The following is a 19,778-nucleotide window of genomic DNA, read 5'->3' on the forward strand; positions in this document are numbered from 1 at the left end:
GGGGTGAGCAGGGGTTATTTAAGTGTGTATCTCCATTGCCCTGAATAGAGTGAGGGTCCCGGCTTGGACAGAGTGCAAACTGACTGACAACCAGAGACCCCATTTCTAAAAAATACAATAATATGGTTTAAGACAAACACACATGTTACTTAGGTTAAACTGTGCTCACAGAGAGAAGGCATGCAGGTGATGGAAAGTAAGTAGGGAGTCATTAGAAATAAAAGGGCAATTTGAAGTTTTAAGGCATGGTCAATGATTCTCTGAATACAAATAAGTTTTTTTTAGCTTGCAATCAATCTGAGGATACAAAGCTGTAAAACGAAACCACATTATGTGCATGTGGGACAGCAGTATATTAAGTACTTTTCAAGGGCACTAGAATCAAGCAAACATTCTCTGTCCTGAAAGGCTTTGGCTAGACCACTGCTTCCACAAGAACAGATAATCAGCACAATGGCTGGAAGCGTAAAATAATAGCTGGCCATACATAAAGGCAAAAATAGAGGTTTATGCTGCTCTCAAAGGCAGCAGTAACCTCATAGCAATTCAAGAGATTATACGGGGTAAATAATGCTGTCATCAAAAAGGAGATTCTGCAAATGTTGGAGTGGATTTTTTCTGCTGTTCACCTTAACGTTTGACTCACATTATTAATCAGAAAAACATGTTGGATCCCTTATGGATGCCTCTCTTTGTGGCATTGCAAAAGATGGGGGTGACAATTTCTTCTCCATACAGTGAGAGTATGTTGCCTGTGTCTGTAGAGTGTAGACTCAGACAATGAAGTGAGGAGGGCTACAATTTGCAGTTCCATGTACTTTGTCAGCAAACAAGCGCTAAACAGTTTCTTCCTGAGCACTGTTGTTTGGTAGATGGTCAAATCGAGGGGCAGGACTTTAGTTTCTATTTTTCAAAGTGAGGCCTTTTCTAAGCCAAGCCTGCCTTTTGTCTGTCCGTAAATGCTGCTTCAGACTTGTTAATGACAGTTATATACAAAAATCTCACACTTCATTGTGCACATATTGTTACGGCTATTCCATCATGCTGTTGGGGACCCCACATTTCTTGCTTGTATTATGACTCAAGGTGTAACTACGCAATTCACACAATTCGACTGCCATCATTTCTGTTTTGCTCTCTTTCTAGCACCACACCCAACCACTGACTTCCATTTTCCGCAGTGGATGTGGTGTATTCACAGCATTGTTGCATGGAAAACTAGAATGATTTCCAATATGTTACGTGTGAGAAGGTGGATTATTAGCGGGCGTTGAGGGTAATTCACAAGTACCACTTATGTCACTATTCTTGTTGGGTCCAGTAAAGGTTTCAGTAATTTAAACATTAGCTCAACCCCTGGTAGCTATGGCACAGAGCAGACAGGCTTAACTTAAGAAACTGTGTAAGGCATTTAGAAGTAACAAAACATTTAAAAAGAAAAAAAAACACACACACAATAAACATCCCACTCCAAATTATGAAAATATAGAATAAAGTAATGAACAAAATGACACCAAAATGACAAAATCCAATAACAGAAGCCATTGGGTGGTTGCCTTCAATGATGGGTGTTATGTCTTTCTAAGCTCACTTAGGGGATTCCTTTCTGCAGCATTTCCACCCTGCTGAGATCATGGACAGTTATATATTTTCCACATCAGCAGCAGGCAGTATACTTATTTTTTTTAAAGAAAAAAGTGAATGCACTCTGCACATTTCACTAATACCAGTCCTTGCTCCTCTGCTGTCTACTTACTCTTTTGTTAGTCTTTATTTCAATTATATTTTTATCTCTTACATACGTTCATAAGATAGGCTTAACCTGAGAAAATGTGTAAAACATGTAGTTCAAAGTAAGAAAACTGTTAAAAAGTCACACTCACAACAGCAGTAGGTAGTATGCTTGAAGAAAAAAGTGCGTTGCTTCTGGTCATTTTACCAATTTTACTTCTTGCCCTTTTGCTGTCCATTTACTCATGTTATACCTTATTATAATTTCTCTGGTTCCACAATTAGGAGAACCAGAAGTTTGTTTTTTTAATTGTAAATACAAATAGCACCAAAAAACATTAAGCACCACCAGCAGTCATCTTGTTGCCCTTGACCGCGACCTAGGCGGATTTTAGACCGAACACAATGGAGCATGATTCAGATACAGAAACCATGTTTGTCCTTATCAAAAGTTTTACCTTCTGACTTGGGGCCTAATTTAAATGTTAGCGGACAGGTTACTCCATTACAATGGTGACTGATATCCCGTATGCTGAAATCTAAATCCCATTATTTCCTATGGGATTTAGATTTTGGCAGACGGGATATCCGTCACCGTTGTGACGGGATATCCGTCACCGTTGTGACGGAGTAACTTGTCCACCAACATCTAAATCAGGCCCTTAGTTTCTGATATTGAAGTCAAAACACCTCGGCAGGACAAAGCGCAGAGTGTGGCAGACAGGGGCTCCACGAGGCAGAATAACCATCAAAGGAAGTCTGGTTGAAGTCGTTGACTTTTGAGGAGAAAGCTCAGAACGGGAGAAATTCAAAATTCAAACCCAAGAAAAGTCCCTTGCTGGCCGGATACTTTTGGCGTCTTTACGTGGTGAAGATTTCTACCTTCGGACTTAGTCACTTTTTTGGAGCTCAGTTTCCTCCAGCAGGTCAAGGCCAAAAGCTGTAGCAGAACAGGGCTACACGAGGCCAGATATCCTCTTCGTGACATCCTGTTAAAACGGATTTGCTCTGAGCTGGAACAACCTGAGGCTTTGGACCAGAGGTAATGCAGCTTCATATAATTGACTTGACAGGTTTGTCCAGGGCCTCTGGAGGTCTTTGGATTGGAGCCAAAAAGTTACTAAGCCTCAGGTTTTTCAGGATGTTATGAGTAGTACACTTTGATACAACCCAGGGTCCCAGGACATCAGGAATAGCACTTTGGGGTCACAAAACACTCCAGCAGAAGGCACCAGCAAAGTCCAGGGCATGTCTAGTTGAAATTGGCCTGCTGGGCTCTTCAGGAAAGTAACTAGCAGCATGTTGTGTCCTTAACAGGAGGTCAGCCAACTGGCTCTTGGACTTCCCTTCATTGTACTGGGTATAAGTGGGAGCAGCTTTTGAAATCTTCTCAAAGTCTCAACAGCAGGTGCAATCCTTCTCTCTTCCCCAGGTCCAGCAGTGTTCTAAAGCAGTGGTTCCCAGCCTGTGATCTGGGGACCCCTGGGGGTCTCCAAAGCCTCTTCAGGGGGTCCACAACTGCTTAGAAAATTAAATACTATTAACAGATTAGGTCCCCAGCTTTCAGTAATGACTCAGTAGGGGGTCCCTGGAATCCAGTGAAGATTCAGAGGGGGTCCCAGTGCTCCCGGAATGATAAAGTGGGGGTCCACAGAAGTCAAAAGGTTGGGAACAGTGGTTCGAAAGAGTATAGGGGTGACTCCTGGCTCCTCCCTAACTAATAGGGAAACATTTCGCAGGCTAACCCTAACCACTTTTGCAGCAGTTCCTGAGTGCCCCACTGCAAACAGTCCCATGGTGCCCTCTCTACTTAAATCCAGCATGGGAGAACATTTCTTCTGATGTGCACAACTTCTGTGCCCACCCTAGAGGTGTGGCAAGAGAAATGAGTAAAGCCTCCTGACGTCACTCAAAACCGATTCTGGGGGCAGCTCCTTTCCCTCTGGGATTAGTGCCTGGCTGATTAGAAGGATAAAGGAGGGGCAGGCCCAGGAGTTAGCTACCTGTGACAGGGTAGGTATCTTTGAAGTTAATTAAGGTCCTGGCCACTGCACAGATGGTCATCCTGTCAGTGAAACAGAACACCTCCCTACATGCAAGGCCTTTGTCATAGCCCTAGGAGCAAGTTTACACCTCATCAAAATGGCTAATTAGCTCCTGGGTAATAGTTGGAAACTCAGGCAAATGGACTTCTAGAGGCTTTAGATGTAACATTTTAAATGTATGTTTTACCAATGAATTGGGCTTGTAAACAATATTTTAAAATATGCAAGAATTAACTTTCTGGCTGTTTTCAAAGAGAAGATAACTATTTAATGTTAATGTTATATGCCAATGCTTTCCTATGAAACATCTAACCCTCCATTCTGCAGCACACATAGAAAGAGGAATATATATATATAGAAAGAGGAATATGCACCTATGGGTTGTTTTTGTGCAGGGAGTTATCCCTTCCTACACAAAACCAGTCCTGCCTGCAACACAGAGGCCCATGCACCATGGTGCAAGGGTGCCTGTGTTGGTGCTAGGCTGCACTCAGTTTGCCAGCGCTAAGATGACAGCAGAAATGCACCATATCTTAGTAATTATGGTGCATTTCTGCTCTCTCCTTTTCATGCAATGCAGCGCAGCAACTTTGCATGCTGCCGTGCTTTGTGTGAATTGAAGTAAATATGCCCTAGATGTTTATGTATCTGCATACTATATGTATATACAATGTCAGTTACTCAGTGGGGTACAGAAACTGCAGAAAGGGTGCCCCAAACTGACGGGTGAATTAGTATAATGGGCTTGTTAAGCAGGGGGATACTGGAGAAGCCCACTTCTGGTGAAATATAAACTGCAGATGGGAAAATGGCCAAATAGGTTCTTACGTAGGGAATGGTTTGCGATAAAACTTACATGTCCATGGATGTGGAAAATGTACATTTACATAGAATCAGTTATGTAGCAGACTGCAGATTCTGCAGAAAGGAACCCCTCAGTGAGCTTCGAAAGCCATTTGACTGACCAGTGAAACCCCCTACTGGTGACACTCTAAAACCTGCAAGTGGGAAAACGGCTAGGTGATTGATGAAGATGGTAGTAAGATGCTAGTTATTAGGCTTTTACTGAAAAGGGAGCTTTTTGAGGTGCATCTATTAATTTGTCCATAGTTTAGTTTCTGGATCCACAAAAGGTCTACACCACATTTGTTGTTGCACAAGAATTAAGCTATACAGGAACCACTGATCTTCTGAACATTGCTATCAATACAGTCTGTGAAGGTTGTTTCTTTATTTAATGAGTGTGTCACATATGAAAAAGAGTAGGTGTTCATGCATCCTGTTTTGCTAACAGTGTCCCTCCTTCCAGTCCCATTAAAGGCAATGTGCTAGCACTGCAGTGCCCCAGTCCAGGCCCAGTAAAGCCCCAGTATTTCAGCGCCCTTGTCTTCATCACCAGGAGTAGCTCTTGTGTCTTGCAATGTTCCTCCCTCTTGTCCAAAGGTAAGACATAGTGACTTGTAGATAAAATAAAGTCAATACTTTGTGCTCCATCATCTCACCTGTACATCTTCCTGCAGTTAATGCTGTAGACTTCCCATCACCGGATGTGTCTCTGCTGCTAGAGGTGCAAGAACACTGCTTCTAGTTATAGGGATCCAGGGTGGTACTGTAACATGCGGGCTAACTCATTCTTCCTGTGGATGTATTTAGGTAGGCTGGGTGCTTCCACTGATTCCTCTGGTGGGTCCAGAGGTATGGGGAGTTGGCACAGGAAGTCCAGTACATGCCTATCTTGATATTGAGAAAATGCACATGCATGGCTCCTGCCAGCCCTCTTATTTCTATCACTTCAGTGAGTGAGTGAGGATTATGAGTCATCTGGTGTGAATTGGTACTTAGTAAGACAGTGCGTAAATGCATGAGTGCATTGATGTCATTAAGTATATGAGTGAGGGCTTGCTGTAAGAGGGTGCACGATGAGAGTGCACGGGAGCATTGCTGTGAGTGAGTGCATAAGCAAAGTTTGAGTTTCTGTCAGTGTGTGGATGTTGAGACAGTGAGTGAATGCAAGACAGAACTGGTAAGTGCATGAATGAGGGTTATGGGTAAACTGGTGAGTGGGTTTACAGTGAGCAAATATCTGTGTTTACATGAGTGAGAGTCTTAGGTGAGCCTCTGTGAGTGGTTGATGCTGAGGCAGCTGAGTGAATGCATGAGTGCACTGGTGTGAGTACGAGAGAAGGTGATGGTTGAGTTGGTGCAAATACATGAAGCCGCATCTTGGCAGTCAAGGAGCTGCCCATGGTCATCTACTTCATACCGTCTGCTGTTACCCCATTCTGCTCCTTGACACCTTCTGCTGCTCTTTCTGCTCAGTCCTTTGCATCCACCTCCTGCTGCTACCCCTTCCTCCTGCTTATTGCTGCTGTCCTGGCTAGGTCCCTTGCATCTCCTAGAGCTCCCACGCTCCTTCTGGATGCCTCCATCACTCTTCTTGGCTACAAACCCACCTCCTGCTATTACACCTGCCTCCTCCTTCCATGCAGGGCCATAGCTTCAGGAGGTGTGGGGGTCTGCTACCCCTAAAATAAATGCATTCTTGGCTTGGTATTTGGGTCTGGCGGCCCTGAGTCAGGTCTGATATGTCTGTAGTCTTCTCATTCTCCTGATTTTAATAAGAGCTTTTAACTTGTAAAAGTTTTGGAACAGGAACTTAAATATATATAGAGAGATTGGTTTACTAAACAAATAGTAAATCTGCACCCAGGGAAGTACTCCTCGAATGGATGCAAATGTACTACTTTTTGGAACTAACAGACATTGGCAGTTGTAGGCTTGAAAAGCTGCGCTAGCCTCAGGTTTCCAGGCATACTACTAGCAATCAAACATGCAAAAGGTGATGGGATGAACACTTGCAAACAGTGTCATCACTGATAATCACTTTGCATAGAATTCCAAACCATTGCTTTTCTCCCACTATGCCTCTCTAAACATAGAGTTTGATTTAGGGTTTGGTGGACAGAGGAAAGACAAGCAAGATGGCAGAGGACTTTAGGCCAGCCATCCTGCCTTTACTCCTTCCATCACATTTAGAGATGTCTGTCACCTCCATGGACATCTCTATAAATTGGCAGGAACTTTCATCATGTTGGTTACTTTCAGTGTAGGAAAGATTTAACGGATGGCTCCATCAAACATGAAGGCCAGCCATTAAACTTTTAAACATCTTTTATTTTTCAAAAACAAACCCCTTCAGCAGGAGTTTGTTTATGAGAAAAATAAAAACTAATGACCCCGACCATAGCAGTTTTCACCCATGGTGTGGTGATCATTTTTATTTGTATTTTTTATTTTACTGTCTCTCACTGCCAGGATATACACAGTGATGGACGGTTAAAAAAAGCCATATAAAGGTCCATTCTAAATAGGCCAGATGGTTGGATGATTTACCTTCGATGGCCCCTACGCCATCAACCATCAGAGGCACCCTTGTATACCGACCCCTTGGCCACGCTTCAGCTCCTGTAACACAATTGCAGACTTTCCTGTGCTCCTAGCCCTAGACTCCAATGACTACATCTTCCTCTGTGACTTCAGCTCCCACATCACTAACCTCAATGACAACAACACTGCCCATCTCCGCATTAGAATGCCCATCCTCAGACTGACCCAAATTGTCAGCAACCCCAGGCACAATGCAAGACACATGCTGGACCCCATTTCCACCCCAGCAATAGCGTCAAATACAGCCAAGTCACAGAAATCACATGGATTGACCACTTCATCATCCCCTTCAGCATCTCCAGTCACAGCACAACCACTCCCAAGATGGCTAGCACCCACCACAGCAGCTGGAGCGAAATTTCAGAGACCAGCTAGATGAATGCCCTCAACACCTCCAACCCAGCCGCCGCCACCAACCTGGAACAGGGAATTAAGAACTTCAATGTTGGAATCACTAACTACACCAATAGCATTGCCCCCATCAAGAGCAACAATCAGGGAAGTTTCTCCAAAATGGCCAACTGGTACACCCAAGAACTCAGAACAGCGAAACATGATAGCAAAAACCTGGAGAGGAAATGGCGCACCAACAGAGACACCTCCAACAGGACAGCCTTCAAGACCTCCCTCAACCTCTAACACCACCTGCTGGAAACAACAAAGAACAGGGGGATTGGTCACCTAACCAGGTAAACACCGATCAGGAGGGGTCTCTGATGTCACCTGCTGGCACTGGCCACTCATGCTCTGAGAGTTTCCTGACCATCCTGAAAACAGGATTGCAGAACCCTGGGACACTCTGGAGGAGCTCTGGGCACCAACCCTGGGGTGGTGATGGAAAGGGGAGTGGTCACTCTCCTTTCCTTTGTCCAGTTTTACTCCAGAGCAGGGACTGGGGGTCTCTGAACCACCGGTGTAGACTGTATTCTGCAAGGAGGGCACTAGCTGTGCCCTTCAAAGCATTTCCAGAGGCTCTGGGAGGATACCCCTCCCATACCTGAAACACCAATTTCCAAAGGGATAGGGTGTAACACCCCTCTCCTAACGGAAATGCATTGTTCTGCCTTCCTGGGATTGAGCTGATCAAGCCCCAGGAGGGCAGAAGCTTGTCTATGAGGTGGCAGCAGCACGTGGGGCTGCAGTGAACACCTCAGAAGGCTGGAATGGCAGTACTGGGAGGCCATGATGGAGCCCCCAGAGTGCATGGGGCTGTGCAACCAATACTGGAATCAGTATTAGGGTACAATTCCTAGTTATTAGATACCTTACTTGGCCATATTCGGAGTTGCCATTGTGAAGCTATATATATATATTGACCTATATGTAGTGCACACTTTTAATGGCGTTCCCGCACTCTCGAAGTCTGGGAAAATGGGCCTGGACGACGTGGGTGCACCTCTGCTAGTGCAGGGATGCCCTCACACACAGGTACTATGCACCTAGCCTTCAAGGTCTGAAGGATAGACATATAGATGACTTATAAGTGACCTGTGTAGGAGGCTGGCCTGGCTTATAGTGGGTACCCTGTGGTACTTACACTCTGTGCCAGGTCCAGTTATCTCTTATTAGTAGAATAGAGGTGTTTCTAGCAGCTTAGACTAATAGAAGGTAGCTTTGGCAAAGCAGCTTAGGCTGAACTAGGAGACATGCAAAGCTCCTACCATACCACTTATATCATAGGCACAATATCATAAGAAAACACAATACACAGAGTTACTAAAAATAAAGGTACTTTATTTTTATGACAATATGCCACAAGTATCTCAGTGAGTACCCTCAGTAAGAAGGTAAGTAATATACACAAGTTATATGTACACAAACCCAAAACAGGTAAGTAAGAGTCAGAAAAGTAATGCAAACAGTGTAGAATTACAATAGGTTGCAATAGGCAAACATAGGTCTAGGGGCAACACAAACCATGTACTCCAAAAGTGGAATGCGAATCACGAATGGGCCCCAGACCTATGGGAGCTTGTAGAGAGTCGCTGGGACTGCAAGCAAACAGTCAGGGTGTCCAAGATACCCCACCCCAAGACCCTGAAAAGTAGGAGTAAAGTACACTTACTACCCCAAAAGAGCACAATAGTCGTGATAGGGGGATTCTGCAAGAACAACAAACACAAGCAGTGCACTGAAAATGGATTCCTGGACCTGAGGACCTGCAAGGGGACCACGTCCAATAGTCGCGACAGTGTCCAGGGGGGGCAGGAGCCCAGGAAACCCCGGATGAAGGTGCAAGGAAGCTGCCTCCGGATGGAAGAAGCTTGGAATTCTGCAAGAACGAAGAGGACTAGGAACTTCTCCTTTGGATGGAAGATGTCCCACGTCGCGATGAAGGTTGCAGAAGTGTTCCCACGCAGAGATACCGCAAACAAGCCTTGCTAGCGGCAAGGGTCGCGGTAGAGGTTTTTGGATGCTGCTGTGGACCAGGAAGGACCAGGATGTCGCCCCTTGGAGGAGGAGACAGAGGGGGCACTCAGCAACTCAGAGAGCCCCCACAGAAGCAGGCAGCACCGGCAGAAGTACCTGAACAGGCACTTGGAAGATTTGTGAACCGGAGTCCACGCAGAGTTACAAAGGAGGGTCCCACGACGTCGGAGGCCAACTCAGAGGGTTGAGCACTGCAAGACGGAGTGCTGGGGTCCCAGGCTAGGCTGTGCACGAAGGAAATCCTGGAAGAGTGCACAGGAGCCGGAGCAGCTGCAAATCACGCGGTACACAGGTTTGCAGTCTAGTTTGGGGAGGCAAGGACTTACCTCCACCAAACTTGGACTGAAGGATCACTGGACTGTGGGAGTCACTTGGATAGAGTTCCTGTGTTCCAGGGACCACTCTCGTCAGGATGAGAGGGTACCCAGAGGACCGGTGATGCAGTCTTTTGGTGCCTGGGTTAGCAGGGGGAAGATTCCGTCGACCCACTGGATATTTCTTCTTGGCTTCTGGTGCTGGGTGAAGGCAGGCGACCCCCAGAACATGCACCACCAGGAAACAGTCGAGAAAGCCGGCAGGATGAGTGTAGGAGGCTGGCCTGGCTTGTAGTGGGTACCAGAGGTACTTACACCTTGTGCCAGGTCCATTTATCCCTTATTAGTGTAAAAGAGGTGTTTCTAGCAGCTAAGGCTGATAGAAGGTAGCTATGGCAAAGCAGCTTTGGCTGAACTAGGAGACATGTAAAGCTCCTACTATACCACTGGTGTCATATGCACAATATCATAAGAAAACACAATACACAGATATGCTAAAAATAAAGGTACTTTATTTTTATGACAATATGCCAAAAGTATCTCAGTGAGTACCCTCAGAGGATAAGTTATATACACAAGATATATATACACAAACCAAAATGATGCAGATAATAGCAAAAGGAAGTAATGCAAGCAATGTAAAGTTACAGTAGATTGCAAAAAGAGCACATAGGTATAGGGGCAACACAAACCATATACTCCAAAAGTGGAATGCGAACCACGAATGGACCCCAAACCTATGTGAGCTTGTAGAGGGTCGCTGGGACTGTAAGAAAACAGTGAGGGTTAGAAAAATAGCCCACTCCAAGACCCTGAAAGGTAGGTGTAAAGTGCACCTACTACCCCCAGTGAGCACAGAAGTCGTGATAGGGGGATTCTGCAGGAAGAACAAACACCAGCAATGCGACAACAGTGGATTTCCGGACCCGAGTACCTGTAAGACAAGGGGACCAAGTCCAAGAGTCGCAACAGTGTCGAGAGTGGGCAGGAGCCCAAGAAATGCCAGCTGAGGGTGCAAGGAAGCTGCCACCTGTTGGAAGAAGCTTGGTGTTCTGCAAGAACGAAGAGGACTAGGAACTTCCCCTTTGGAGGATGGATGTCCCAAGTCTTGAAGAAGCTTGCAGAGGTGTACCCACCCAGAAAGACCGAAAACAAGCCTTGCTAGCTGCAAGGGTCACGGTTAGGGTTTTTGGATGCTGTTGTGGCCCTGGAGGGACCAGGATGTCGCCACTTGGATGAGGAGACAGAGGGGGCGCCCAGCAATGTAGGGAGCCTCACAGAAACAGGCAGCACCCACAGAAGTACCTGAACAGGCACTTAGAAGAAAAGTGAACCGGAGTCCACCCGAAGTCACAAAAGGGAGTCCCACGACGCCAGAGGACAACTCAGAAGGTTGTGCACTGCCGGTTAGAGTGTCGGGGACCCAGGCTTGGCTGTGCACGAAGGAAATCCTGGAAGAGTGCACAGGAGCCGGAGCAGCTGCAAATCACGCTGTACCCAGCAATGCAGTCTAGCATGGGGAGGCAAGGACTTACCTCCACCAAACTTGGACTGAAGAGTCACTTGACTGTGGGAGTCACTTGGAAAGAGTTGCTGAGTTCCAGGGACCACGCTCGTCGTGCTGAGAGGGGACCCAGAGGACCGGTGAAGCAGTCTTTTGTTGCCTGCGGTTGCAGGGGGAAGATTCCGTCGACCCACAGGAGATTTCTTCAGAGCTCCTGGTGCAGAGAGGAGGCAGGCTACCCCCAGAGCATGCACCACCTGGAAACAGTCGAGAAAGCCGGCAGGATGAAGCGATACAAGGTTGCTATTAGTCGTCTTGCTACTTTGTACCATATACTAGGGAATTATATGGGTGTACCAGTATGCCAATGTGAATTGGTAAATTTAGCCTGCAGTGACAAATTTAGAAAGCAGAGAGAGCATAAACACTGAGGTTCTGGTTAGCAGAGCCTCAGTGATACAGTTAGGCACCACACAGGGAACACATACAGGGCACATACCATGAGCACTGGGGTCCTGCCTGGCAGGATCCTAGTGACACAAGGGCTAGAACAACATACATACAGTGAAATATGGGGGTAACATGCCAGGCAAGATGGTACTTTCCTACAGAAAATGGCGATGAAATACTGCATGCACTATTTCACGCAGGCTGCAATGGCAGTCCGGAAGAGGTCTTTGTATGGTCTCCTTATGAGTGGCAAAAGAAATGCTGCTGCCCATAAGGATTCCCTGGAGCCCCACTTCCCTGGGTACCTATGCACCATATACTAGGGACTTATAAGGGGGTCCAGTGTGACAATTTGGAGTGAAATATGGAGCCACTAAACTGCAGTGACAAATTTAGAAAGAGAGAGAGCATGAGCACTGGAGTTCTGATTAGCAGGACTCCAGTGACAATTCAGAAAACAGTGAAACACACTGACAAGCAGGCCATAAACCATAAGCACAGGGGTCCTGGCTAGCATGATCCCAGTGACACAGTCAAAAACACACTGACATTAGGCAGAAATTGGGGGTAACATGCCAAAAAGAGGATACTTTCCTACAACTCCCCACCTCAGGCAACTCCACTTGCTCCCTACAGAAGAGATGCCAGTTCAAGCTGCTGACCCACGCACACAAGGCTCTACACAACCAAGGACCCACCTACATTAACCACTGCTTGAACTCCCACCAAACATTTAGCAGATTATGCTGCACCTCCTTTTCCACCTCAGATCTCCCACGCTTTCTCAATTCAGAAAGTACCTCAAACCTTGACTCTTCACCTGATCCCCTCTGACCTTCACTTACTGCTCACCCCCCCCCCCCCAGTGCCTTGAGACCCTAACAGGTGAATAGCCGCGGTTTACAAGTACTTGATTGATTGATATCACTTGCTCACACTCCCTACATCGACGGAGCAGAATTGGAGGACGCTCCTATTCCTAAATTGCAGCAAAGATCTGGAACAGTCTCCTCACGCACCTCCGGACCATCACCTCACTTTTGGAATTGCGAAGGGCCCTCAAGGCCTGGTTGTTTGAATGAGCTGTCCAGGATCTCCTTGCGCCTGGATACCCTATTGAGTGATTAGCAGCACTATATGTCTTGGTTGATTGATTGATTGACTCCCTCAGGCCATCGGAGTTAGTTTTACAGTGATTGGCATAAAACTTGTGATCCAGCTGATTCAAAATTGGGTGGGTGGACCTTGAGTTTGACAGACAGCAGTGTTTAATTTGTAAATAAAAAGGTGCCGGTGCTCAAAGCCCTCCTCTTAAACATGCGGCTTCTGCAATTAATTGTGTGAACACCGAATACTGAGGCGTCGTAATCCTGAAGCCATCTAGGGCCACTTGAGTCCATTTAAAGCCACTCCCTGCCCCTTCAGCTCAGTCCTGCAGCTTTCTACTTTCTTCCTTTGCTTTTTCGTTTTATCCTTCCTTCGTCTTCCCCATATGTGTCTTGTGCTCGCAGCAAATGCTTGAGGCAGAAGAGTAAGCCCCGGCCCTCGAAAATAAGTGCTGGTGCTCAGCACCGGAAACAATAAGCACAAATTAAGCACTGACAGACAGGGTACTCCATCACTAACCAGTTTTAACTTGTTCATTTTTGTGGATCAGGAAACGAAATATATATTGCAACGGTTTACCAAAAAAATAGGTAACATGCACCCATAGAAGTAATTCTTGAATGGATACACATTTTCTACTTTTTGGAATTCACAAACATTGGCAGTAATAGGGTTGGAGAGCTGCGCTAGTCACAGGTTTCCAGGCATACGACTGACAAAGAAACATGCAAAAGGTATTGGAACTAATGCATGCAAATTGTCTAATCATTGGCAGTCACTTTGTGTAGCATTCCCACTCATCTTTTTTCACCACTGTGCTACTCTAGACATAGTGCCTGATTTAGTGTTCACAGGACGGAGCAAAGACAGACATGGTGGCAGAAGACTTTATGCCAGCCACTCTGCTATTACTCCTCCAGCCAAATCCAGAGCTGTCCGCCGGCCCAGAAGACATTTCTATTCAGTCGCAGGAACCACAACCATAGCAGTTCATGTCAGTGTGTGAAAAGTTTGATGGTTGGCTGTGTCAAACTTTTCAAAGTTTTTATTTTTCAAAAACAAACGCTGAAAGCGAGAGTTTATTTTTAAAATATTACAAACTAATGACCCTCACACCATTGAAGTTTTCTTCCATGCTGTGGTGATCATTTTTCTTATTTTTTTGTACCTTGCCCCCAGAATATATCTGGTGGGGGCAGGCAGTTAAATAAAAGCTATCTAACCTTCCACTTGAAATACATCTGGTGGCAGTTACTCCATCGGACATTAGAGGTCGTTTTAGAGCAGTGGAATACATTTTACTCCATTGGCGTAAACTTGCTTTCCGCCCGACTCAAAAGCAGATGCACAGACCTTCCGTACGCGTACATCTGCCCCAGAAATGCACCTAGTGCAAATCAGTACTGACCCTGTTCACTCTAACTCAATCCCTCATTATCTCATCCAGAGCCGACTTTAGGGGTGTGCGACTGGTGCGGACGCACTGGGCGCTGACCAGGAGGTGGGGCGGACGCACTGGGAGCTGACCAGGAGGTGGTGCGGACGCACTGGGCGCTGACCAGGAGGTGGGGCGGACGCACTGGGAGCTGACCAGGAGGGGGGGCGCTGACTTGGGGGCTCAGGGGGAACACTGTGTTTAGCAATAACTAATAATTTAAAAGCACCTGAAGCAGAGTTCCATGTGTGTTCTGCTGTAAGGCAACAATAAAAATGTCAAAATAACTCCTGTGATTAATATTCCTGATAGAGAGAAAGATTGAGTTTTGTCCAGTGGCAATTTTGACTCACCATAAAGTAGCACAGAGGGTTAATAAGCCTGCTGCAAAGAACAGACCTGTATTTTGTGTGGATTGCTGAGTTGGTTAGCAAAGCTAACCTTTACCAGCCCATTAAAATAAATGAAGTATGTGAGAGAGGCTATGGGGGGATGAGGGGCACTTTTGCCAGGTGGGAATGCGGGAATCCGAGGAGGTATGCCAAAATAAATTGTCGCACAGGGCGCCACCAGCACTAAAACCGCCCTGATCTCATCTATTCACCTTGTGACCCACTGCTTTTCTTATTTGGGAAATTTGCGATTCACACCCCCTGAATCACACTGATCAAACTAGGCCACTGCCTTCACACCTCCTGCTGCTCCCCTTCACACATCATTCTTGGCCAGCAGGCCTTTTTCAGTTAGTTTTACATCAGCATGAGTACATTGGTGTAAATGATTGCATGAGTGTGGGAGTATGAATGGATCTTTGGTGAGACAGTGAACGGCTGCATTTGTGTGTTGAGGTAAATGCCTATATGAAGCAGATGTCTTGTGTGGGCTGGTGTAAGTGGGTGCTTGGTGAGATAATGAGTGGATGCATGAGTGAGTGTCATGCTTGCAGTTCTGTGTCTGCATATCGGCACATGCGAGTGTATAAATCAGAAGGGCAAGCTGGTGCGAGTAGGTGCGTGGTGAAAAAGAGAATGAATGTATGAGTGCCCTTATATGAGTCTATGAGTGATGGTCTTTAATGAGTAGGTGTGAGTGGGTGCTTGGTGAGGCAGTGAGTGAATGCATGAGTTAATTGGTGTGAATGAGTACATAAATGAGGGTGCTGGGTGAGTTGTAGTGAGTGACGGCATTGCTGTGATAAGATGAGCGAAAGTTGTGTTTGGGCTAGTGTATGCATGTTGATACAGTGAGTGGATACAAGAGTGCATTGGTGTCAGTAAGTGCACTGAGTGTGTATCAAAAGTGAAATGAGAATGTGTGCTTCTTGTAACAATGACTGAATGCATGAGTATTTGATGTGAGTGCATCAGTGAAGGTCATGTGCGTGCTGTGTGAGTGGATACGCAGTGAGTAAATATATGTGCTAGTGTAAGTGGGTAATTGGTGAGACCTTAAGTGCGTCCTTTAGGGTGTACTCGTTGCTAGGACTGAAAGAGGAGCAGAGACCGTAAAAACACTATGCTGCATATACTTGCTAGTGATAACATGGTTGCTTATTGCGCTAGTTATACACTGCCAATCGAAATGTGATAATCTGATAAACGGAGTGCATTTCTAACCAACAATGACAAAACACTGTGTGTTAATTTTGACTAAAATACAACCAAAACTTATTGGCTTTGCCAGTGTGTGCTTGCATTCTAGTAATTACAATTTAAGTGAGTATGAAAGAAAATGTCAAAATACAAATAAAACAATAGCGTCTGTCGCAAGCAGTAAAAAAGGAAGCCGAATGAGTGGAACTGACAGGGTTGTGAGCAGGGCTTTGGTGAACGGGTGCTTACAGCCTCACATGCCCTCCTCCTCCCATTGGCTCCATGCAGGCCTGTGGCTATGGAAACCGGTTTGTTTACGTGTCTTGCTGACTTTAGAAACAAAGTCCAGCCTAAACGACTTGTTAAAATGATGCTTGTGTCTACTTCCTTATTTCTCACTGGCCTTCTCACCCCAGCTCTCCCAGTGCGGGGGCGCCCGGTTTCCCCAGCAACGCCGCCATCTTCCTAGTGCAGAAAAACCTAGTTACGTGGGAAGGTCGAAGTTGTCACTTGCAGTGAGGTGGAAGAAAGAAGGGGTCTTTCAGAACGCGAGCTCCTTAGCGGCAGTAACCATACCAGAGGCTGCGCGAGATTCTTTTTGTGAAGGAGGCTCCGGCTGGGAAAGTGGGATACAGGTAATTGCTTAGAGAAATTAAATAAATGCTAGTACTATCTCTTCCTATACGGCGCCTCCGAGATAACACGTTTTTATGAGCAAGCCATGTAATTGCAGATTATACTCGAGATCTGTGTGTACAACCATGGGTAGTGAGGGTACAGCAAAGTTCCTCTGGCCGCTCCTCTACCTCACCTGGACGTCGATTTAGGAGCGGGGACGGGGCGTGTTTTGCATTATTATTTAGGGCGGTATCTATGTTTTCTGACGCAAATATTCAGTTTTTTTTCAGTTTAAAAACACCGGTCGTGTAATACGCATGGCAATGTCTGACTTAATTGAATGGGCAATGTGCATTTTGATAATCGTTTTTATCTCCGGCTCCGCATAAATGTTGCTCATTTCTCCCAGCCCAGGGACGGTTCGGATTTTCCGTCCCTGGGCAAAAAGGGAGTGTGTGAGACACCTCTAATTTCTTTACAACCTGACACATTCAAGGCTGTTTGCATCTCTATAGCGGACCCTGCTTTTGAAACTGTTTTGTGCAGATCCCTCCTGAGCTACAGACCCTCGCTCTCAGCTACCTACAAGCACCTCTTAGCAGTTCATAGAGTGCGTGTATTGGAGTGGCATAGAGTGGAACTGCAGAGAGGAGTGTACAGTGGAGTGGTGTAGCGTACATTGTGTGGAGCATATAACGCATGCATTGGATTAGGGCATTGCGGAGTATAGTGGTGTAGAATGCAGCAGCATAGAATTCAGTGGCATATAATGCAGCGTCGTACAATGCAGTGGCGTAGATTAGAGTGGTGCATAGTAGAGTGCAGTGGTGCAGAGCGGAGTGGTATAGAGTAGAGTAGGGTACAGTGCAGTATTGCAGAGTAGAGTAAAGTGGTGCAGTGTAGAGTGGCTTAGAGTGGAGTGGTGTAAAGTGGTGTCCTGCAGAGTGCAGTGGAGCACAGTATAGTGATGAAAAGTAGAGTGACATAGAGTTAATTGGCATAGAATGCAGTAGTGCTGAGTAGAGTGGCATGGAGTTCAGTGGCACAGAGTGCAGTGTTGCAGAGTAGAGTGTTGTAGAGTGCAGTTGTTTAGAGTCTATTGGCGTAAAAGTACATTGGTGTATAGTGCAGTGGCGTAGAGTGCCATGCATTGAGTAAAGTGGTGCATAGTTGAGTGCAGTGATGTAGAGTGCAGTGGTTTAAAGTGGAGTGGTTTAAAGTGGAGTGGAGTAGGGTGCCGTAACATAGACTGGTATGGTGCAGAGTAGAGTAGCGTGGCATAGAGTAGATTATTTCAGAGTAGAATGAAGTGGCGTAGAGTGGAGTGGTGCAGGGTATAGTGCAGTGGTGTAGTGTAGAATGATGTAGAGTATAATGGCATAGAGTAAAGTGGTAAAGAGTGCAGTGACATAGAGTAGTGGTGCAGAGTAGACTGGAGTTGATACGCGAATATCCAGCAACATTGTCAGATAAATCCTCTTATTATGAAGTCAGAGAAGGAAAAGTAAACACGAAGCTCCCTCAGAAAACAGAGCCTGACATTTGACCCCTGTCTTTGAATGCACAGCAAATGTGACAAGATAAGAACAAAATTTACAGGTCTGTTTACAAAAAGGAGCACTTTTAGAATACAAGGAGAGGTAGTGTGAACAGGCTTCGCTCCTTGGGAGAGAAAAGGTGAAGCTGGTCAGACTAAAACAAATCAAGCCAGCAAATAGAAATGCAGAAAATGTGAGTTACAAAGCCAATAGTAAGCAACAGGTGGAATGCATTTGCAGGGAAGCTTTCTGAATGTCTCCAAGATGTCTTTAGGCTTTGACCTAAAAAAAAAGGCTCGGGAAGTGGCGGCACGCACCCCCACCCACTAAAAAAGAAAAGGCCCCAGGGGATTAGGTCCTTGGGCACTTAGTGGTTTGGGGAGGGGGGGGTGCCCCCCTTTCCTTAGCATACAAACAAGGCCCTGGGGTATGGTTCCTCGAGGCTCAAAGTGGCCTGGGTAGGAGGACTGTGCGCCTCCTATCACTTAAAAAAAAGCCCCATAGGATCTTTGGGGCCCGAAGTGGCTTGGGGGGGGGTCCCTGTGGCCAACCCCATGAGGTACACTGCCAAGCCCTGCGGCCAAGGTCCTGTGTGGTGTGGGGTTAGGTGTCAGCAGGAGGGGAGAGGGTTGGCCACATTCGAAAAATGCAGAATTCCAGTGGCCATGCCTGTGGCAAGCAAAAAATAAACAGGTTGTCAAAGATTTTTTCTTTCTGCTGATCACTGTTCATATTAGCACAACAGATCAGAAGAACAGAAAGCCAATTCTCATTGTTTAAATTGCAGCTGTAATGATGCTCCTTGACCTGCCTTTCCCACTGGCTTCTGGCAGGAGGCATTATGACATCCCAACTAAACTAAAATGTAATAGGTTATTACAGTTGAACAGATACATAATTACTTTATTACAGAAGACTAGAGACATCAGAACTACATTGCAATAAGGAAATTAAAGACAATTTTTAAGCCCATGTATTACAGCTTCATATCACCCTTCTGGGAATTATGCTGAATCTTTTTTAGATTCTACTCACAAAGGGGCGTAGCTTAAGGGCGTGGTGTATGGGGAGGAACACCCTCCTGAATATTTCCTTAGTCAGGTCATGACCTGGCAGTGCCAGTAGGGTCCTGATACCTGCCATAACCGGTGCTGGGGTCCCTTCCTGTTATTCATCCCACTTCCGTGAGCTGTCTGGGATGGGACGCATAGTGTCGGAGATTCATGCCTCTATCAGGCCTTAGGTTGGGTGCTCTGGCACGGGGAAGGGGGGGTGGTCTAGCAGTTAAAATTGAGTCTTTGGTTCTGTGCACTATGAGGCCCCATGCTGAAAATCGTAGTAAAAACATATACTGGAACTCACAGTTCCTTAGCATGCAGTTCTTATAGCTCTTCATGTTATGTCTTTATTTTTAGTGCTACTGCATGTTATACCTTATTCTGAGACAGCCCACTTCTTGGACTGTGCATGTCAACCCCTTTGATACCAGTGCTAACGCATGTTATACCTCATTCTAAGATGGTTCACTTCGTGGAATCTGCATGTCACCATTTTACTTCAGTGCTAC

General features: G+C 46.0%; 1 protein-coding gene across 4 annotated transcripts in view; it reads left to right on the top strand.

Annotated features, from left to right (window-relative positions):
* The first annotated feature begins 16,409 nt into the window (after positions 1-16,409).
* LOC138261570 (cyclin-dependent kinase-like 4) overlaps positions 16,410-19,778 on the top strand; it is a 1,634,859-nt gene continuing 1,631,490 nt past the window's right edge. The window contains exon 1 of one of the 4 annotated variants that reach the window (XM_069210650.1): positions 16,410-16,690. The gene's annotated coding sequence lies outside the window, so the exon portion shown is untranslated. The remainder of the gene's footprint in view (positions 16,691-19,778) is intronic. The other 3 variants (XM_069210649.1, XM_069210648.1, XM_069210646.1) reach the window with 3 other exon arrangements.

The sequence above is a fragment of the Pleurodeles waltl genome, chromosome 10 (assembly GCF_031143425.1).
Source record: "Pleurodeles waltl isolate 20211129_DDA chromosome 10, aPleWal1.hap1.20221129, whole genome shotgun sequence".
In the NCBI taxonomy this organism is placed as follows: Eukaryota; Metazoa; Chordata; class Amphibia; order Caudata; family Salamandridae; genus Pleurodeles; species Pleurodeles waltl.